This window comes from Cynoglossus semilaevis, chromosome 15, assembly GCF_000523025.1.
Source record: "Cynoglossus semilaevis isolate Cse_v1.0 chromosome 15, Cse_v1.0, whole genome shotgun sequence".
In the NCBI taxonomy this organism is placed as follows: domain Eukaryota; kingdom Metazoa; phylum Chordata; class Actinopteri; order Pleuronectiformes; family Cynoglossidae; genus Cynoglossus; species Cynoglossus semilaevis.
The window spans coordinates 18,216,545-18,225,155 of NC_024321.1; the positions used below are offsets into that span (position 1 = coordinate 18,216,545).

The 8,611-nt window shown below is 41.9% G+C and overlaps 1 protein-coding gene across 1 annotated transcript in view; it reads right to left on the bottom strand.

Moving 5' to 3' along the window:
* Positions 1 to 8,611, bottom strand: part of LOC103391332 (connector enhancer of kinase suppressor of ras 2) — a 39,250-nt gene that overhangs the window by 29,358 nt on the left and 1,281 nt on the right. The window lies entirely within an intron of this gene.

Below are 8,611 nucleotides of genomic sequence, written 5' to 3' on the forward strand. Positions count from 1 at the left end.
AGCTGGAGAAAAGTGTCAGGAGTGATCTGTGACAGAAGAGTGTCAGCTAAGGTGAAGGGAAAGGTTTACAGGACAGTGGTGAGACCAGCCATGATGTATGGTTTAGAGACAGTAGCAATAGGCAGAAGACAGGAGGAGGAGCTGGAGGTGGCAGAGTTAAAGATGCTAAGATTCTCTTTAGGAGTGACAAGAATGGACAGGGTCAGGAATGAGGTCATTAGAGGGACAACACAGACAGGAAGGTTTGGAGAAAAAGCTAGAGAAGCCAGATTGAGATGGTTTGGACATGTGCAGAGGAGGGACAGTGGATACATTGGTAGAAGAATGTTAGAGATGGAGCTACCAGGTAGGAGAAAGAGAGGAAGGCCAAAGAGGAGATATATGGATGCAGTGAGGGAGGACATGCAGGTAGTTGGAGTCAGAGTAGAAGATACAGAGAACAGGGACAGATGGAAATCAATGATTTGCTGTGGCAACCCCTGAAAAAGGGACAAAGCCGAAAGAAAAAGAAGAAGAATTAAAATGCATTAATTAAAATTAACAGCAAAATTAAATTAAATAATAAAATTATTATATAATAATAATAATATAAAAATATAATAATAATTATTATATTATTTTGTGATGATTGAATCAATGACGACATCAACGTGAAGTATAGGAACAAAAATGTTGGTCAATTTTTTTATCTGTAAGTCAAGACCAGTCACCTCTCTGTGTCGCCCCCTGTCTTCCAATTTGAGAATAAAAGGCAGTAGGAACAACACCCTAACAGCCAACCAGAACCATCCAAAAATAAGGAAGCAGAGCCTTTTTTTTTTTTTTTTTTTTACCAGGGCGCTCATTAACTTAATGCTGCGCTCTGATAAATCATTAGCGGTCTGCGGCGACGTCCAAAAGTACATTAACATTGAACAGTTCTCACAGAGTGTCACTCTGACAGAGAGGACATGGACGCGTCCTCTAAAACTGGAAAGAGTTCATGTCCACACTTTTAGGAAGGTGAGACGTTCAGTGCCATCGCGGCATGTCTCGCACTATCACATTTGTCCTTTAGCACTGACGCCACTGAAACACAATCATACCTCGGGGTGTGTAGCAGAGCCCCTGCCCCTGATCACTGAGGGGCTGGATTAAAAAAAAAAAAAACTTAAAATCCAAATCCAAAAGTCTGATCAGATTAGTGAATACTAAATCACAGCCTTTATTTCCAGCCCGTTTTTCCATCTTTTTTTTTTCCCTCCTCGTCTCTTCACCTACAGTGAAGTGTATAAATTATACAGCGGCGTGATGAATAAAGAATCAAAGGGACGGAGGCCGACTACTACAGCTTCCACTGGGATACCCTCCTACTATAACTGTGGCCTCCGCCTACACTCGCTTCAGCAGCAACGCACACACCGTGTGTGTGTGTGTGTGTGTTGTTGCCGTAAGTGCAGTGAATGAAAAATGCACAGGTGAAAAAAACAAAAAAAAAAAAAACAGCCAAGTATTTGCACATATGACCACAAACACCATCTGTTAGATCTGGTCAACGCTAGGGGGCAAGATACGGCCCGCTGGGGTTTCCGCTCCAGCCGGTCAAACACTGGTACTAGGTATGGTACATAAAAATAAATAAATTTAAAAAATCTATCCTTCTGTTTCATACATCACCTATCGACTAATTTCTGTGTCTGCCACTAGATGGCAGCAGACATCATATGCGCCAAATTATCTTTGAAAGCTTAGGGTTTTTCCTGTACGTTTTATTGAAATGATGTTGCCCAGTATTCGACATCCAACCAATAAAGAACCAGCGGGTGATCGGTTCAAATGCAGCCATTTTTCTGATAGTTTATCTCATCGTTTCTCCTTTGATCATTCTACTCTACCATCAGCAGTTTTTACTTTGTTGACTGTGAAACAAACATGTGACCAGTGAGTGACATATACTGAACTATAATGTACCAGTGTGTACCAGTGTGTACCAGTGTGTACCAGTGTGTACCGGCCATCGATCGCCTCAACAACTTCATCCACATTTCAGACAATTCTCTCCAATCATTTCCTCTTTCTTGGTCAAAATAACCCCCCCCCCCCCTTTTTTCAGACACATAGTGGTTGCCTAGCAACCAGGAGACAGAGTCCTGGGAACACAAGTGAAGGGTATGCAGTTGCTGCCCCTGTGGGCTCTTAAAAACACACACACAAAGTACTGCACATACTACATGTACTACATTCCTTCACAGGTTCCTTCACTTTAGTTGATTATATATATAAACATATATGTTTTTGGACAACACAGAGGGGGCACTAATGGTACAGTTACAGTTTTTATACAGCCACGTCATTTCATTTGCTGTGTTTCGTCACTGAAACCTCACGTCCAATCTGTGGCGAGTGAGATGACATCATCGACTGGACGAATCTTTAAAATCTGATTTGACGTTTTAGGTCAGTTTTTTTTTTTTCTTCACCGATTGGACGGAGGCCCTGAACGTTAGTCGGTGGTAAACGTTTCGTCACTGAAACCTCACGTCCAATCAATTCTTTTCCACCGATTGGACGGAGGCCCAGAACGTTAGACGGTGGTAAACGCTGACATGGACTCGTAAAAGTGAAGCTACTGAAACAACAGGTGCAAATCCAAACCTAAACTAACACACGTCCAAACACAGGAACATAGAGTCTTCTGTCCCCGGCCCCCGGACAGAGCCGGTGCTTTGATGTGATGCCCACTGCCGCCCTCATCCTCCACATCACTCTTCTTATTGGCTCCCTGCTCTTCCCAGTCTTACCCTCATCATTCCCAACCCCCAAAGTTTTGATGAATCCTTGCTTGCCCTCAGTCCTCTGCTACAGACCCCGTCTTTACTTTAAAAAATCTGTTGGTGTCAAACTTCTGTGTGTGTGTGCATAGCTGGTACACATGCACTTGTGGGGACACTTTTTTGAGAATGCTATTGAAGGGACACTGAGTGAGAGGGTGTTTTGAGATTCAAGATTTTATTTGGAGTTTGTTCATATAGTTGGGGTCAGATTAAGGATTAAGATCATGGTCATATTTATGACTAAAAGTTAAAGTAAAGGGAAAAGAAAATGCATTATGTCTATGTAGAGAATGTACAGAAACAGTCTGTGTGTGTTTGTGTGTTTGTGTTTGTTAAGAAAATGCTGGAGGTTCACGGTTCATGACCAGATGTGTGTGCGGTTCCGTACATTTGATGTGAATGGGAAACGTGTTGATGCTTCTCCATTTTATGACATGTGCTGTGACTGCAACATGATCAGATCGAGCAGTTTCCATGACTACTGATGCCCCACTTAAAGCTGCTACTCCAGTGTTTGTGTGTCAGTGCATGAGTCTCGGCCTCCGTGTACTACACACACACACACAGATACATGCTACATGTTGCCGTGACCACTGGGCCTCCTGTAAAGTGCGTGAGTCTGTGTGCAGCGCCGGCATCTCTGGCTTCGGTGCTATTAATGAAAATGGAGGTCTGGAGGTTTGGACACGGTGTGTGTGTGTATGTGTGTGTGCACGAGTGTCTTTCTTCCATAATAAGGCGTGCTCTTTAATCTTTAATGCCACTGAATCTACAACAAGCACACAGTGGGAGCATGTTTCCATCACAGACTTCCTCACTTCACGCCGGCAGGAAGCGAAATCAGGGCCACAGCACGGACCGGTGATGAACGCGGCCCTCAACGAGCTTGAGGAAATTTAAGAACTAAAAAATAAAAAAATTTACTCAAAAGAGGAACGAGGTATTTGAATTTGAAAATCCTTTGTTGGTGACTGATGCCACAGCAAAGCTACTGATTTATAATTATAAATCTTCTTGTCACGATACACTCAACTCAGAATCTGATATGATTCACAATTCTTTGTTAAAGAAAATTAACTCCAGCGACAAATTCTGACCAAAACCGAATGAAATCCATTATCAACTGAAAATGTTCTCTTCAAAAACAGAATAGAAAATGTTATTTTTGAACATTTCTTTCCAGAAACACTGGAACATCACCGTTGATCTGCTCTGATTAAACTGGTCAAACTGGTCTGGTCTGGTTGACCTGGTTAACTGTCAATATAAGAAACAACAACAGAAGAAGAAGAAGAGAAAAAACAGGAAGTGGAAAGAGTTTCACTGGTGAACTCTATTGGTGTCTGTGGAACAAGTTCTTCCCACGTTATGTTCCAACACCTGAACGTCTCTCAGCCTACGTAGGGACCTGACGTCCGATGCACGATTCATTGCGAATTGTCACGAATTTGTATCGATTTTTAACCCAATTCACGATGCATCAATACATCCGATTCTATAGGCTTTTAGACCGGCTCTTGGGTAAGTGATGCATCTTCTTTTAAAAAAGTTTGTCTGCATCACTGTAGTGCTTTAGCCCAGTTAAAAAAGTTTGTCTGCATCACTGTAGCCCAATGTTTCTCACCACAGCACCTCAGGGCAGGTGCAAAATGAGTGAAAGAAGTGGATCACCACAGCACCTCAGGGCAGGTGCAACATGAGTGCAAGAATTTTAGGACAATATGTAAATGAGCTAACAAACATGAGAGTCGATGGATGGATTTGTTTTTAGTTCAGTATTTTTAAAAAAAGGGACTGAAAATGTTAAAAAGGAATGGAAATAAACAGAAGGTACAAAGTACAATATATGACAATAAATATTTCAAAATTTGAATTTTTTTTTCTACCCACGGACATCGATGTTTAATGACATCAGACTAACTCATCCACAACCTGCCCGTTGGTGGTGAGTGTGATAAATGACGACCAGCAAAAAAAAATACACTGATCCACAGCCGGTGACGTCACATTTACAACTCTATTTGACATTTTTCCAAAAGCCACTGCACGGAGTAAAAAAAAAAAAGAAACGCATCAGTGGAGGAAAAGTGAAATGTCTCTGTCATCGTCACGTCTCCAGCGACGGCACATGGTAATTTCTACGCCCTCCACCCCCCCAACCCAACCCCCAAACCCAAAGTACAGAACAAATCCATACACATCAGATGACTGCACACGACCCAGCTGCATACACTCACAAACACCAGGAACGAGAGGAGCAGAGGCTGAGAGAAAGAGGAATCTCCTCCTGTGTGGGTGTTCAAATCAAAACATATGAGTCATCTTTCTGAGAGTCTCGGCAGAGTTCGGCTGCTGGAGCACCTCTTCCACGGCACCTCTCTGTGACATACAGAACATTCTGCGTAGTCTGGGAGCCAACGTGTCAGGTTTTCTCAATAGGACTGCAGAGTTTCCCAACCCTCGGTGTGTGTGTGTGTGTGTGTGTGTCCCACATTCTCCTACATGACACCGCTGGACCACTTCTGTCACAAAATCAGGGACGGCTGTGTGTGTGTGTGTGTGTGAGAACCTGCACAGAAAGCATTTCTTGTTGTTCTGGTAGACGACGGGTGACGAGAACGTGCAGTTCTTATAGAAGGATCCCGGCTAAATGTTTGGGTCAATAACTAAAGAGAAGAAAATGAAGTAAAGTAACAACACGTGCTAATTACTGACTACAAATACATGTGTGTATAAGACGTGTATTTCACCTTGTTTTGACTTGTTTCATCATCAAACACCATGAAAAACAACGATCTGTCAAATTTTCACCAGTTTTGGAAAAGATATTTTGCCATCACTAAAACCAATTTTTGTAAATAATAATAATAACCGGTTAATTTCTTTAATTTACAAATGAAAGTTAACGCATGTTTGGTGTCTGTCTGTATTTCTTACGTTCTCCAACCTCTGACTTCTCGGCCTCGGCGGTTGTTTCTTGGGCTAATTTTGAAGTCTATCCATCAAACGTAATCTAGTTTTGAAATGCTGCTTCATTGCTTTGACATTTATTGTCCCTGGAATTAAAATAAACCCTGATGAACTTAACGACTTCATCACATTTGCAGTAACACCCTCAGTGAATTAAAGTGACACTGTGGGAAACATGTAATGAACGTCGGTTGTCGGTGTTGGAAAAAAAAAAAAAAAGAAGCTGACAGAACGAGATTGAAGGGCGATAAATGGGAACTTGTCGTCGCAGGTGGATGTTATACACATGCTGACAACGGTGGAAGTCACATGTGGCACCCCGCGATCGGGCTCCTATTGGATGATCTAGCTGTCAATCACATCATCTGTCGACTGCAGAAATACAGAACCTCATCGTCCTCATCTTTTATAAAAGGCATAAAGACTTTTAAACAGGTTGAATTAGCATTAGCCTCACCTCGTAGACACTCGCAGGTTGAATTAGCATTAGCCTCACCTCATAGTGACTACAGCAGGGGTTGTCCACACTTTTTTGGCTTGGGAGCTACTTCTCAAATGACCAGGGTAAAGTGGAAACATTTACTCATTAAACTGAGTATCTTTTTATATAGATTATATGTTGGAGTACGTTGATAAAATGTCTGTAGTTGAATGGTACAATACTGTCTGATTTAATACTTAAAATATAATTACATCTATAATTATGATTAAAATCCCGATTTACTTATTGGGCCCTGCTGGACTACAGTATGTGACGGGGCGTATATTTGGAAAGATTCTGGCGATACGATATATTGCGATACACATTCTATAAGCATGTTGATATATTGATTTGTCAATCAATATCACTGTAGTCCCAGTGTGATCCTAATCTCAGACTCTGTTCCATCTGAACATCAGGTTACTAACACTGGAACAGAGGGATCGTGACAGGATCGCCGTATCGTGACAGGAAAGATCACGATCTCTCAGCGAGTCTGTATTTTCCTACACCCTCAGTTTGTCATAACTTCATCAGTTCCAAACCCATCAGCTCTCTTCCTGCTACGACTCCCTGTAACGTTGTTTACACAGACTGTAATTTTCAGCCGGACAATTTCAATCTTCATTCTCCACAAATTATTAATAAGTGTACAGCGCCCATGCCTGACCGACCTGCCTGCTGCCTACAGTTGTGTGTTATTTAAAAAGAAATCAATCAGGTCGTAAGAAAGAGAGAACTACACAACAGCACATTCCCCTGAGCCCTAAATCTCTCTGGCAGGAACTTTTTTTTTTTTTTTTTAATCAATGAATCAAATATGTGTATCAGTAAACCTGCCGGACATATTTGTGCATAAATATAAAATTGAAGACGTACAAGAATAAAGAAGAGGAAAAAAATGGTGGAATCTTTGATCAGAATCAGAATCATGTTGAATTTGATCTCATGATAAAATAATCCTTGTCATAAAATTCAAACATTCCTAAGATATTTTTCAGTCATATGTTACATACTGTACACTAAGAACCACTGGATAAATATATCTATTATTAATTTAAACAAAATTAAAGAGGTTTAGTCGTGAGCAAATGCCTGATCCTCTAAAAGTTTCAGTGGTGTTCGAGGAGGACAACGACACAAACTATTTTTCATTTTTAATTCACTTCTCTTAAAGAAACCTATAGAATGACAAACTCAAACTTTAGAAGTTGGTACGGGACAAAAGTTAGCTAAGAGGCTTCAAATGACATAAGTCGTCTTCGAGCTTCAATAATTAGAAGGTTACCGAATTAAACTGAGTGGCTAAAACTTGCGACTCTGAAAGAAACCTCTTTCTGTCTCGAGAAAGACCCACCATTCACAATGTCCGCCTCCAGGCATCAAAAAAAAAAAAAAGGGCCACACATTAATTATTTGTAGAAATTCTACCAGAGTTCTCTGGACCAAACGAAAAGAAAGTGGAAATATGTTCTGGACATCAACTCCTTGGTTCCAATCACAACAATGAATATTGTAAAAGGAAGGATTTGAGACAGTGTTCATCATATCATCGACATAGAGCTTTATACTGGACTTATTATAGAGAGATCTCATATACTCCCATGAAGATCCTAAATACTGGTGTCCTCTGAGCGGCCGGCGACCACCTTGACTCCTGATTCTGGACACAGGTGACTAAGACAAAAGGGAAGGGGAGGCTCTTATAGACAACCACTGATGACCAAACGGCCAATCACATGTGAAATCTCACACACACATCACCTGTGACTGAAGGATATCACGTTTTGGTTTTGAGTTTTTCATCACAAAAAGAATTGATCAGTTCCGTCTCCTACCGGAGGGATTGCGGACGCTCTGCCTCTACATGCCCACCGTGAGGCCTGTACCACAGTTTCTGTCACAGCTCCCTGAGTGGAACCAGTGTGTCGGAGTAGGTTCTGCACCCCCACCGCCCCCCCTCCACACACACACATACACAGAAGCAGGTTTACAGATTAAGGATGACTGTGATTTTAACCCCATGTCCAGTAAAAAGAGCCTCTCTTTGACACAGACACTGCCGTCTTTGCCTTGTACGGCAGGTGGTGATGCGCTGTCCACGGTGCTGAAACTGAGTCCAGGGCCTGAATTGTGGATTCCGAGTGAGGAAGAAGGGGGGGGGGGAGTATATAGGGGGGGGCATGCAGTTAACTACATTAGTCATACACGCGCGCACGCAGACACGTTTTTTGCTAAAGCATGTGACACTATTTAAGGTTCCTGAGATGGAAAGTGTTATAGTGATGATGATGATGATGATGGTGATGGAGTCAGCAGCAGCAGCAGCAGCAGCAGCAGCAGCAGC